The sequence below is a fragment of the Tachypleus tridentatus genome, chromosome 6, assembly GCF_004210375.1.
Source record: "Tachypleus tridentatus isolate NWPU-2018 chromosome 6, ASM421037v1, whole genome shotgun sequence".
NCBI lineage: Eukaryota > Metazoa > Arthropoda > Merostomata > Xiphosura > Limulidae > Tachypleus > Tachypleus tridentatus.
In genome coordinates, this window is record NC_134830.1 from 145,167,867 (window position 1) to 145,180,562 (window position 12,696).

Here is a 12,696-nt window from a genome sequence, read left to right on the forward strand (position 1 = left end):
ACGTACTGATAAGACGCTTCAGCTATGTTGCTTTCATATAGAATGTTAGGTCTAATACCAGCATCTTTTCGTCAACCATTTTAATCTTATTTAGCTTTAATTTAACTTATTTATTTGCAGAAGTTTATGGATTGCTTAACTAAAGCAGAAGAAACTTCGTAAAACTTGGAGGAAGTAATTAGAGGTATAGAACTGTGATAAATGTATTTCTCAATTTACAGAGGAAAATATATTTTACTTACGTTACAGAGAGTATATAATCACCTAAATACATATGGTTTTTAATCTTTTCAACAATAATTCTCCGAGATACACAAAGGTGCTGTTCTAGACTTGTTACAAAGAACATCGTTAAAACAACATTCAACAGCATGTTAAGTAGAATGTTAACTGATAACTCTGTTGATAAGGGAGCAATCAAAAATATATCATGGACGTTTTTGTGTCTTTGTATCATGATAATTACTTGGTAACTAATTATTCAGAAGAACACCGTATCAGTATAATCAGTTGAACTATTTAACACAGTGGTAAGTTAGGTAATGATTAAACATACATGGAAACATAAAAAAGTTGGTCTTATAACTTGTGTCTCGTTTACACAATGGACACGATTCGTTTTGAAGCAGCGCACGTATACACAATAGGAAACCAAACGATTAAGCTTGTCACACAGTTAATTAAGGTAACGTAAAGTTGAATTTAAATTACTTTTGTCGTTGGAAATTCAAATACCCAGTTCTCAGCATTTATATTTCACGAAAGCCTTAATAGCTTAACAGACTCCGATTAAAAAAATTCGGAGTTTTCCAGCTAGAATATATAATTCCATTATTATGAGATGTCAAACACAACTGATTTTCCCTTAATTTCCAGAAAAGCTATACTAAGTTATGATCATTTATTCGGTATCAAACATCATTACTTGAAAAAATGGAGTTTAAGAATAAGTTGATGTTGTTATAAAACATATTGTTCAATACGATTTTATTTCGTCTTCAGTCTTTATATGTACCTTTATTTCGATATCGTCTTAAAGCATTCTCAGATAGATATAATGCATATTTAAATCTACACTGTTAACCTCATGTGTAAAAAAGTCCTCTTGACTTACAGCTCTTGGTAAATGTGGGCCCAGCATGGCCAGGTGGTTAAGGCATTCGACTCGTAATCCGAGGGTCGTGTACTTGGTCACAGCCTTGGTCCCTTCGGAGACGGCGTGTTTGGCCAATTCTCCAGGTAAAAGCAGACGCACTGCAGTTTGGATCTCCCGGCTCGTGATAGTTGATCGCTTGTTGTAGTGAGCCAGACGAGAAGCTTCGGCGGCAATTCTCTCGAAAATGTCGTTCACGAAGCTATTCATGGTAGACATAGCTTTGCTGGAGATTGCAGTATCGGGATGGATGAGAACCTTGTGAATGTAAACATTGAAGTTCTCCTTCCTTCTCTTCTTTCGGTTTTTCTTGTCTCCAGCTCGTACGGCTTTCTGGGCCTTTCCGGCCTTCTTCACAGCTTTTCCAGACGCTTGTTGTGGAGGCATGTTGAAAAATAATCTTGGGCAAAAGAAAATAATGCACTTAAGCAAAATATTCCTTGTCTCTATAGTACGTCTCTCGCAGCTCTCGACTTGCACGTCCGCTCCGCTTGACGACGACCTTCGACATCACAACTTCATGTAACAGTTATTTACTGCATCCAGTGTAGTAGTTGTCTCAACACTATATACTGTGAAAATTCAGAGACAACTTGATGCACTGGAAACTACAGAATAACAATGCTGTCATTGTTGAAACTTATTTTACCAAAACAATTTGGCATACATTTGTCTCAAACTATATACTGTGGAAATAGCCTGTAGTCTGGGTGAGAAGAATCCACCCACCTCCCAGTTCCTGTACATCTAATTTCTTCTGACTACCATAGTACCTCAAACATGGCAGTCAATCTCAGTAATGAGAAATGAACCACTTAACAAGTTAACTAAAGAAAGCCTTGAATACTGTCTTATGTCCTGTTGATGTCATAAAAAAAGTCCACAAACACATACAATGCTAATTTAACCTGACCCCACCACTGCAGAAATATTTATTATACCTTCCCAAGTATCTTATAGACAATCTCAGAGATAACTTGATGCACCTTTCACAACGTTCCTGAACACCCCAGTTGGAGAGAGAATTCTTACGATTTCTCTCTCTCTAAACTAAACCCCTGCGACGTTAGTTTGCGTTTTGCGTTTGCCGAGAGTCGTGGGTTCGAATCCCCGTCACACCAAACATGCTCGCCCTTTCAGCCGTGGGAGCATTATAAAGTCACGATCAATCCCACTATTCATAGGTAAAAGAGTAGTCCAAGAGGTCGCGGTTGGTGGTGATGACTAGCTGCCTTCCCTCTAATCTTACACTGCTAAATTAGGGACGGCTAGAGCAGATACCCTTCGTGTAACTTTGCGCGAAATTTAAAAAAACAAACAAACTTGGGTAATACGTTTTTTTGTACATTCCTAATTACATAATACAACTTACACTTGTTACTCATGAAAATAACAAAGCAAGCAGACTATTTTTTGGCAAAACGAGAAACTTAGAATGGAAATAGTTGAAAGATTAAAAAGTTTAAGATAAAATCGAACAGAATGGAAGAACTATTGATCAGTGGATGGCTGTTGAGGTAACTGTTGGTTTATTTTAAAGTTTCAGTTTGTTTATTCTTTTTAAATCATAAGTCAGAAGACAACAAACACCATTTTGTGCAATTGTGACACGGGCATCTCTAGTTTGAACACAAGAAAAACGTTCATTCTAATAATTTTTCGCTCCTAACTATACGTGAAATTAATAATAAAGAATGATTTGACAGTTCATTTTCGGTCCAATGGCGGAGCTAAATGAATTTACTTAAGGTAAAGGAAGACTCACTCTCATTCATAGAAAACCTAAGTAGCCTTAAAAATTTTATCTAAAGAATATAAACAATATACTGAGTAAAAAACACACAATTCAGTCAGTTACGTTAATATCCTTTCCTTCGGTGTTTTTTTCTATCGTGAAACAGTAGACAATAATCTCAAAACTTAGATGTAATTTCTTTAATAATTTACCATTTTTCACTTCCATCAGTACAAAAATTCCTCCTTTATCTAAAGTTGGGATCGATACCAAACTACAGGTTATTTTAGCTTTTACACAATCGAGTGCAAATTTAAAAAAAAAAAAAAGGTTTTGGTAGTGTATTTTTAAATATCTTGACACCGTGAATTGTTGGCTTCCTCAAAATTTAGATATACAAAAGGTTAACGCTATAAGATTTCTTCTAGAAAAATTCAAATTTTCATAAAGTTTACTCGTTTTATCAAATCCCCCATTTGCAGGGAATTCCACGTGAGATCAGTCAGAATTGTTGCCAAAAATCTTACCTACTGCTAGAATAAAGGCTTTAAAAATCACACTAAACTTCGACTCGTGTTTCTTGTAAGGCAGGTAAAATTTTATCAGGATTCAGACAAAACGTGAAATATATAAGTAAACTCCAAAGATTAATTGTAAATCATGTTATTGCATGTTCGGAATATAATAACTGTATGTAGAAACGAAACATTGAAACCACTTAATCATCATATAAATAATACCCATTAAACATAATTATTTTTTTCTTGAAAATTCAACTCAAATAGAAAACACTATAAATGGCGATAACTTGCAAATGTTTTAAAATTTTTGTGAGAATGAAAAACATAAGGCCCGGCATGGCCAGGTGGGTTAAGGCGTTCGACTCGTAACCTGAGCATCGCAGGTTCGAATCCCTTTCAGTCATTGGAGCGTTATAATGTGAGGTCAATCACACTATTCTTTAATAAAAGAGTAGCCCAAGAGTTGGCCGTGAGTGGTGATGACTAGCTGCCTTCCCTTTAGTCTTACGCTGCTAAATTAGGAACGGCTGGCGCAGATAGCCCTCGAGTAGCTTTGTGCGAAATTCAAAACAAATCAAACCAAACCTACCCGGAAGAACTTTCTATTAAGCACGGTTGCAAAGTCGGACTTTATAACCTTAGCAGTCACAATCTCCCACGGCATGTTCGACTACACTGAAAGTAATTGGTGATCTGTGGTTTAAATGTTTTTTAATACATGTTTTTAATTTACCTCTCGTGGATCCATTGCTGACAGCAAGGATAAGTAAACTTATAGACTACTAAGGTTTGTTTGTTTGTCAGATTACGAGTCGAGCGCCTTAACCATCTGGCCAAACTGCTAAGGACGACCATAAAGTTGAAATGTGATTTTTAAATTAAAGAGAAAAATGAAATGTTTCTAAAATAAATACCATAAAAATGTTGTTACAAGCCAAAAATAATATTTAAAACAGGAGGCAATACGACGTTTGTGTCCATTCATAAACAGATAAAGTTAAGTCTATCTTGCCAAATATACATATATATATATAACAAGAGTGTGTAGATTATATAATGTCAAAGTGGAGAGTAACATGACGTTACTACACCTTGGTTATATCTATAAACTTATCACACTGCCCTAAATCAGCGTTTCCGGCCATTTTAGTAACACTGCCCACCTAACTTCAATAAATTTCTTGCGGCTCACCAGTACCGTAGCTTAACAAAAAATAATTTATAGAAGTGTCATATGTGTGGCAGTGTTGTTTCACGATGACTGTGCTGTGTTCGAGCGTGTGACATTAATTTATAGTTAGTATTTTGCGAAGTATTGTGTAGTATGCGTTATAACATTGCTGTTTTGCAACATTAAAAAACTTCATCTAATCTCAAGCTTTTTTGTGGCTCACAGGCTGAGTAACACTTCCCTGAAGTAAAAGTGGCTTAAAGATATATGTTTTACAAATGTTTTCCATGTTTATTTGTTTGTTATTAATTACAAAGTTACATGATACACTATATGCGATGTGCCCACAGATGATAATGAAAGCTGTTTCTAATTGTCGGTGTTTATGTCCTTTGAGAGGACCTGGGAGGATTAGGTACAAATTTTATCTCTTCCTTTCGCATTTATGGTGTTATTGATACTTTATGTTTGGCTGACAACTGTCAAATGTTGAATACAACATAAAAGAGGGAAGTGTTTTCACAAATGTTCATTGATATGAAGGCCCGGCATGGCAAGGTGGGTAAAGACGTTCGACTCGTAATCCGAGAGTCGCTTGTTCGAATTCCCGTCACACCAAACATGCTCGCCCTTTCAGTCTCGTGGGCGTTATAATATTACAGTCAATCCAACTATTCGTCAATAAAATGTAACCCAAGAGTTGGCGGTGGGTGGTGATGACTAGCTGCCTCCTTTAGTCTTACACTGCTAAATTAGGGACGGCTAGCGCAGATAGCCCTCTAGTAGCTTTGTGCGAAATTCAAAGCAAACCAAGAATTATCTGCATTAGCCGCCAGTAACTTCGAATGAACAGAGTAGATGAAATTTAACTGGTTAACAGCGCCCTCTCAACTTCTTGGGTTGCTCTTCTTGATCTAATAGTTTGTTACTAGTCTCATAATACACCCACAGCCCCAGTGTGCACACCACAATGTTTTTTTTTGTTGTTTTTTTTTCTGTAACACGACAAAAACGTGGAACCATGTGTCTATAGTCCAACCTGCTAATGACTGGGCTCCACTCGGGCAATAGTTATTAGATTCAACGACAGTGCAACCAAAGCACTTTACCATTTACAATTTTGCGTGACAATTTTTGAGACTGCGCTACGGAGCTGACCTTTACTCATTCATTCAAGTAGATTAATGATATGAAATTATATACGGTATGTAATTTTTAAATTAATTTCTTTTGTTGTTGTTGTTTTTTAATTTCGCGCAAAGCTACACGAGGAATATCTGTGTTAGCCGTCCATAATTTAACAGTGTAAGACTAGATCACCACCCACCATTAATTTTGGAGGTACTCTTTTACAATTGAATAGTGGGATTGACCGTCACATTATAACACTCCCACGGCTGAAAGAGCGAGTATGTTTGATGCAACGGGATTCGAATCCGCGACCCTCAAATTACGATTCAAGCGACTTAAGCATCTGACCACGCCGGACCTTTAAATTACTTCATTCCTGTAAAAGCCAATATTACGGTGTATGGATAAAGAGAATTCATCGCACCTAGTATAGCTGCAAGATGTAAGTAATTTACTAGGTTAAAATACTTACACAAAAGTTACTTTTTACAGCTCTTATACAGTTTTTTTCATTTACTAATATTTGTTACTAGAGCTTACGTTACAAAATTATAATATAGAAGACCGGCTATTTGGAAAAGAGCTTTGGTTATGTCTCACGTAAAATAAAATGATTCATAGCATTTTCTGCTCAGCGTTTTCTAGTCCTTACATTTGTGGAATTTAATATAACATATAACAGACGACTAGTGACTAGCTGATTTCGTGTGTGTTTTTCTCTTTTACATGTTTAGAAACACAAAGACGCTGTACAAGTTTTTTCACAGCTCAATCTAGAAAATAATAGCCAACAGAATGGAATCTTAAATGTGTTCTTGTTATTTTCAAATAACTTAATAAACAACAAAACACATTATAACAAAGGAAGTTTGTTATTATCAATAAGGGAAAAGTCGTTTCCAAAGGCGCTGGGGCCGGCATGGCCAAGCGTGTTAAGGCATGCGACTCGTAAACCGAGGGTCGTGGGTTCGCATCCCCGTCGCGCCAAACATGCTCGCCCTTTCAGCCGTGGGGGCGTTATAATGTGACGGTCAATCCCACTATTCGTTGGTAAAAGAGTAACCCAAGAGTTGTCGGTGGGTGGTGATGACTAGCTGCCTTCCCTCTAGTCTTACACTGCTAAATTAGGGACGGCTAGCACAGATAGCCCACGGGTAGCTTTGTGCGAAATTCAAAAAAACAAACAAACAAAGGCGCTGGTTATGTTCTTATTGGAATGACTTGCAATTCCATTCTTCAAACGACATGCAAGATATTCATATCACTGAAGCTCATGGTGTTTTAAACCATGATGGCCAGACTGGATTTCTGATTGCACCTTCTTGGTCGTCATCTTCACTTTCAGGTACATCAATCTCTGTTGCCTGGACAAAACTTGGAGGAGCAATGGCGTCTAATTTCACAGAGCCCAAGCTATGTGGTATTAGGACCAACAATAACAGTCGTGTTTGAGATGCTGGATAAATATGGTCCTTACAAATGCTTTTTTCTTCCTGAAATTAAAACTCCTTGAGTCTAACAGGGGCGGTTTAAACGGATACAATACTTCCAGATACATTACGAGTGGAGGTTTTAAGCTCTCTTGAAATGTCTCAAGAAAAGTGAGTGATTAGGAAATCGTAATTCCTTGTTTGGCCAAATTTTTACGCTTTCAAACTTTATTTGCCACTTTTAAGAACGTGAAATAACACTACGTCTCATATATAGGGTAACAATGTTGAGTTACTATAGATCTTAACATAGAGAGATCATGGCAGTTTATTTTTGTACTTAAATGCCATAATTGTTCAAAATACGAGTGTCAGGACACAGAACTAAGCGTGATACAAAATTAACTGAGGAGGTGCGGGATGACTCACTTTGAAAACTTGGACAAGATCGTGCTTCATAGGACTGGTAACGAGCGCTAAATGACAGTGACTGAAAATAAACTACTGTTATTGAAAATTATTCATTTATTAATTGAATCAATACCATACTTGTAACCATACTTTTAATAAACCTGGACAAATAAAACAGTATTAAGTTCCTGTTAGCATTAAGAAAGAGAAATCGTTAGTACAGTTTGATATGTTTAGTTTATCCGTCAGCTTTAGGAAGTTCGTGAGTACCATTCGGTCAAATAAATATATTTTTAGCTGAGGCATAACGGCTCATAGAATGGCTCTGAGTTTTTCTAAGCACAAATTTTTAAATCATAGGTTCGTCATCGGCACGGTATGGCCAGGTGGTTAAGGCACTTGACTCCTAGTCTGAAGATTGTGGGTTCGAATTCCCGTCGTACTAAAACATGCTCGCTTTTTCAGCTGTGAGGGCATTATAATGCGACAGTCAATTCTACTAGTTGTTAGTAAAAGAGTAGACCACAAGTTGGCAGTTGATGGTGAGGACCACCTACCTTTCCTCTAGTCTTACACAGCTACATTAAAAAACTATTCCCCGTATAGTTTTGCGCGAAATTTAAAAACAAACAAACTTATATGTAAAAACGGCTCGTTTGGGTTGAGAAAATATTTTACATAGAAGAGCGAACAACGTTTCGACCTTCTTTGGTCATCGTTAGGTTCACAAAGAAGGAGGTAACTGACCGGAAGCTGACCACATGTTTGAAAGGGGTTGTGTAACTGTGTGTCGAAATGTAGAGGGCGGTATTAGATGTTTCAATATATAATTTTATTTATTTTATTATATTAATATAGGTATAAAGGCGTTCCTTTATATTGGTTTATTTTGGGTGTAAGTTGTTGTATAAGTAAGGCTTCTTTAATTTTGCGTTTGTTTATTTTTTTTGTTTCTTTATTTAGTATTTGAGTGTTTTCTATGTTTATGTTGTGTTTATTTGACTTGCAGTGTTCGAAAACGTGTGAAGGTGACTTTTTATGTTCTTTGAATCTGGTTTCCATTTTTCTACTTGTTTCTCCTATATAGAAGTCGTGTCAGTTATCACATTCTATTTTATAAATAATGTTGGTGTGGTGTTTATCAGTGTAGTTTTTACATAGTATAGACCTCAGTTTTGTGCCTGGTTTTTGAATAAATTTGGTATTAACTGGAATGTCATATTTTGTTACTAATTTTTGCCAAATGTTGGTTATTTGTTTGCTGATGTCAGGAATATATGGTATACAGCAGTATATGGTTTCGTGGTTTTTTTTATTCGTGAGCTGTATTTACTTTTGTTGGTTGATTTTGCTTTCTGTCTAGGTGTGTGCGTATAATGTTTTCTACGGTTTGTGGAGGAAACTTATTGATGTTGATGAAGTATTGTTTTATTTTGTCTAATTCATCGTTAATTTTGTCTGGTGAGCATAGTTTTATGGCTGTGTTTATTTGGTTTCTTAGTATGTTGAGTTTTTGTTTTGTTTCATGTGCTGACTCCCAAGGAATGTATAGTCCAGTATGGGTGATTTTTCGGTGGATTTTCGTTTTGAATTGTGTGTCAGTTCAATTTTGAGGTTAAGAAATGATATTTGATTGCTTTCTTCCTGTTCACATGTGAAGTTAATGTTGGGATGTATAGAGTTAATGTGATTGAAAAAATTAAGTATGTGTTCTGTAGATTTGAATCCCGCAACCGTGTCATCTACATATCTGTACCAGTATAGTGGTGGATGTAATGCTGTGTTAATTGCTTGTGTTTCAACTTGTGTCATAAAAATATTGGCTAGAACTGGTGATACTGGGTTGCCCATGCTTAGGCCATTTGTTTGTATATAGTTGTGGTTGTTGAACATGAAGTTTGTCTTTATCATGATGAATTCTATGAGGATTGCTAATTGGTTACTGGGAATGTCTCTAGTTGGGTTAGGGTCTCGGATATAGAGTTCTAAGGCTATCTTGCAGGCTTCAGTGGTTGGAACTTTTGTAAAGAGGGATATAACATCGAAACTAGCCATTAAGGCTTTATGATTAAGTTGATTTAGATTAGACTTGAAATTAAAAGAGTCTTTGATGAATGAGCTGGCTGATGTTACATATTTGGAGAATGCCCATGCTATGTATTTACCAAGATTGTAATTAAACGATTCATATGTGGACATTATTGGTCGTAATGGACAATCTGGTTTATGAGGTTTGGGAATGCCGTATATTTGCGGTGTGCGTGAATCGGTTTTACGTAGGTAGGAATAAAGTGTTTGTGAAATTGTGTTGGCTTTTTTCATTTGTAGTAGTAATTTGTTCAGTTGCGTCTCGTGTGCCTTTGTTGGATTTGTGTGTATTGGTTTAAATTTGTTCGTGTCTGATAGGATGTTATTCATTTTTTGGATGTATTCATTCGTGTTCATTATGACTATAGCGTTACCTTTATCTGCTTTTAGAATTTTTATGTTTTCGTCTTGTTTTAGGTTTTTAATGGAATTAATGTCTCTTTTTGTAAGGTTGTTTTTTAGTTTTCTGTTTTGTGAAATTATGTTGATAGTTTTGTGAGAAAATTCTTTGAAAAAATCGTTTAAGATGTTGTTTTTATGTGTTTCTGGAAAATATAAATTTGTAATTTTACCTGGGAAGTTTGGCTGTTGGATGTCAATAAAATTATCTAAGTTGTCTTCTTTCTGTTGGTTGTTTGGTTGTTTCCTTGTTTTTCTTCTCTGTAGAAAGTATCACAAGTCTCCTGGCTAGGTCTTCTAAACATGTTTTGATTTTTATGGTTGGAATGTACCTAAGTGCTATTGCGAAGTTGAGTCCTTTGTTAAGTAGTTGTTTTTCGTCTGTGTTTAATTGACGGTCGGATCTGTTAATTATGAGGTTAGTCAACGGTTTGTCGTTTTGGTGTCTTTTTTGTTGTTTGCATCTTAGTTTTTCTAGTTTTTTGTTGTGGCAGATCTTTTTGTCTCTGTCGTTCTTAGTATTGATTTGGTTTATGTTTCGTTGTATAAGTCCGTAAATCTCTGGTTTAATGCAGCATGCCATTTGATGGTCTAGGTTCATTTTTTGTTTTTGTAAGTCATGTAGTTCTTTGTATTTTGTGTTCAACATGGCTTTAAGTAGTTTATTTTCTGTAAATTTTGGATAATGTTTGTGTATGTATTAAAATTTTTTGAAAGTTTTACCTTTACAAAATTAGGGGTTAGTTGTTCTTTTCTACATTGTTGAATAAAATAAATGTCATTTCTTCTATTAATAATTCGTTGGTTTAAATTTCTTAGTTTCTTAACGATCATGTGAGCGTGTACTGTTAATAATGGTGTACGGTATGCTAGTTCAGACATGATGGTAACAGGTAAGTTCAAATACACTGAGAAAAAACACAAAAACTTACACTTCTCGTACAGTCGCCGTGATGAAATAATAATCAGTGATGTCGAGAAACCCATTTCTTGAGAAATTTATATGTAAAAACGGCTCGTTTGGGTTGAGAAAATATTTTACATAGAAAAGCGAACAACGTTTCGTCCTTCTTTGGTCATCGTCAGGTTCACAAAGAAGGAGGTAACTGACCGGAAGCTGACCACATGTTTGAAAGGGGTTGTGTAACTGCGTGTCGAAATGTAGAGGACGGTATTAGATGTTTGAATATATAACAAACAAACAATCTCGGTCATCTCTTGACCAATTTGACATTTATTTACTATTTTGAACTCAGAAGGTCAAACGCTTTCGATTGGGGTATTTCACTATACCCAAGGTCTCATAGGTTAATTTACTCTAATATTGCCTAAAGAATTTCAGTTTGAAGGTAGACTGGTAGAGATCCTGATAAGTAATAAAATCGAATTTAGTACACTTTCTTCCCACGACTGATATTACTGGCGCATAAAAATACAGCAAATAAAAAGGGGAAAAACTATCATAGATTAATTTACTTCATTCCTACCTAAAAGATGTTCAAGTCTTGCTGCTATTGTAGATTCCTTCTTGTCAAATTGTGAAATTTAATAGTATGGTTCTTACGTGTTTATGACAACAAAATATATCCAACACCTAACATTCCATATTTTTTATTTGCATGCCACTTAAAAATTGAATGTAAAAATGTTAAAATTCAACGAACAAATTTTTCTCAAGAGCAAAGTCTTACTGAAGTCTAATCGAGAAGGTTTTGCGATTTTTTAGAAGTAAAGAAACAATAACATTATGGTTCAAACTATTTTAGACTTGTGAGTTACTAATAAAAAAACTTACAGAGTTTGGTTGTTCACTAACAGAAACTGGCTACTTAATATAATTATTCCAAACTATCCATGAAATAACGGTTGAGGAACTTGCATACTAGTAAACACACGTTCTACAGGAAAAAGACAAGAGAGGTCCAGTATGGCCAGGTGGGTTAAGGCATTCGACTCATAATCTGAGGGTCGCGGGTTCGAATCCCTGTTGCACCAAAATGCTTATTTTTTCAGCCGTGGGAGCGTTATAAAGTGACGGTGAATCCCACTATTCGTTGGTAAAAGAGTAGCCCAAGAGGTGGCGGTGGGTGGTGAGGACTAGCTGCCTTCCCACTAATCTTACACTGCTAAATTAGGGATGTCTAGTACAGATAACCTTCGTGTAGCTTTGCTCGAAGTTAAAAAACAACAACAACATTATTGTATTTCTTTTCAACTAAATATATCACTTCTCACAATAGAACAACCAATAGTTTCAATATCTCTTTTAAAAAGCATTATTTTAAAAGTATTGTATATAGTTTGTCCCTTTTAATTAGTTATCCATCAACATATTAGTTAATTTTATAAAATGTCGCAAAAATCTATCAGTTACCAAATAGTGTGTTTGGATTTTTTTCACACAGGAAAGCCACATCAGGCGATCTACCGAGTCCACCGAGGGGAATCGAACCCCTGATTTTTGCATTGTAAATCCGTCAACAGGGGAAAATGGAGAGGGAAGTTAACTCAGGAAAATAGTCTCAATACATACAAAGTTAATATATAAAAAGTAGTAAGTAACATAATATTTTGCGAAATACAACGCTATTACATTTTGTATAGGTTGTATTTTAAATAAAGTGTTTAAGAGACTTACTCATAATTAAAAACAAAAG

At 35.6% G+C, this 12,696-nt stretch overlaps 1 pseudogene; it reads right to left on the minus strand.

Moving 5' to 3' along the window:
* Nucleotides 1-1,033: 1,033 nt before the first annotated feature.
* Nucleotides 1,034-1,540, minus strand: LOC143251754 (histone H2B pseudogene; annotated as a pseudogene).
* Between the last annotated feature and the right edge of the window lie 11,156 nt (nt 1,541-12,696).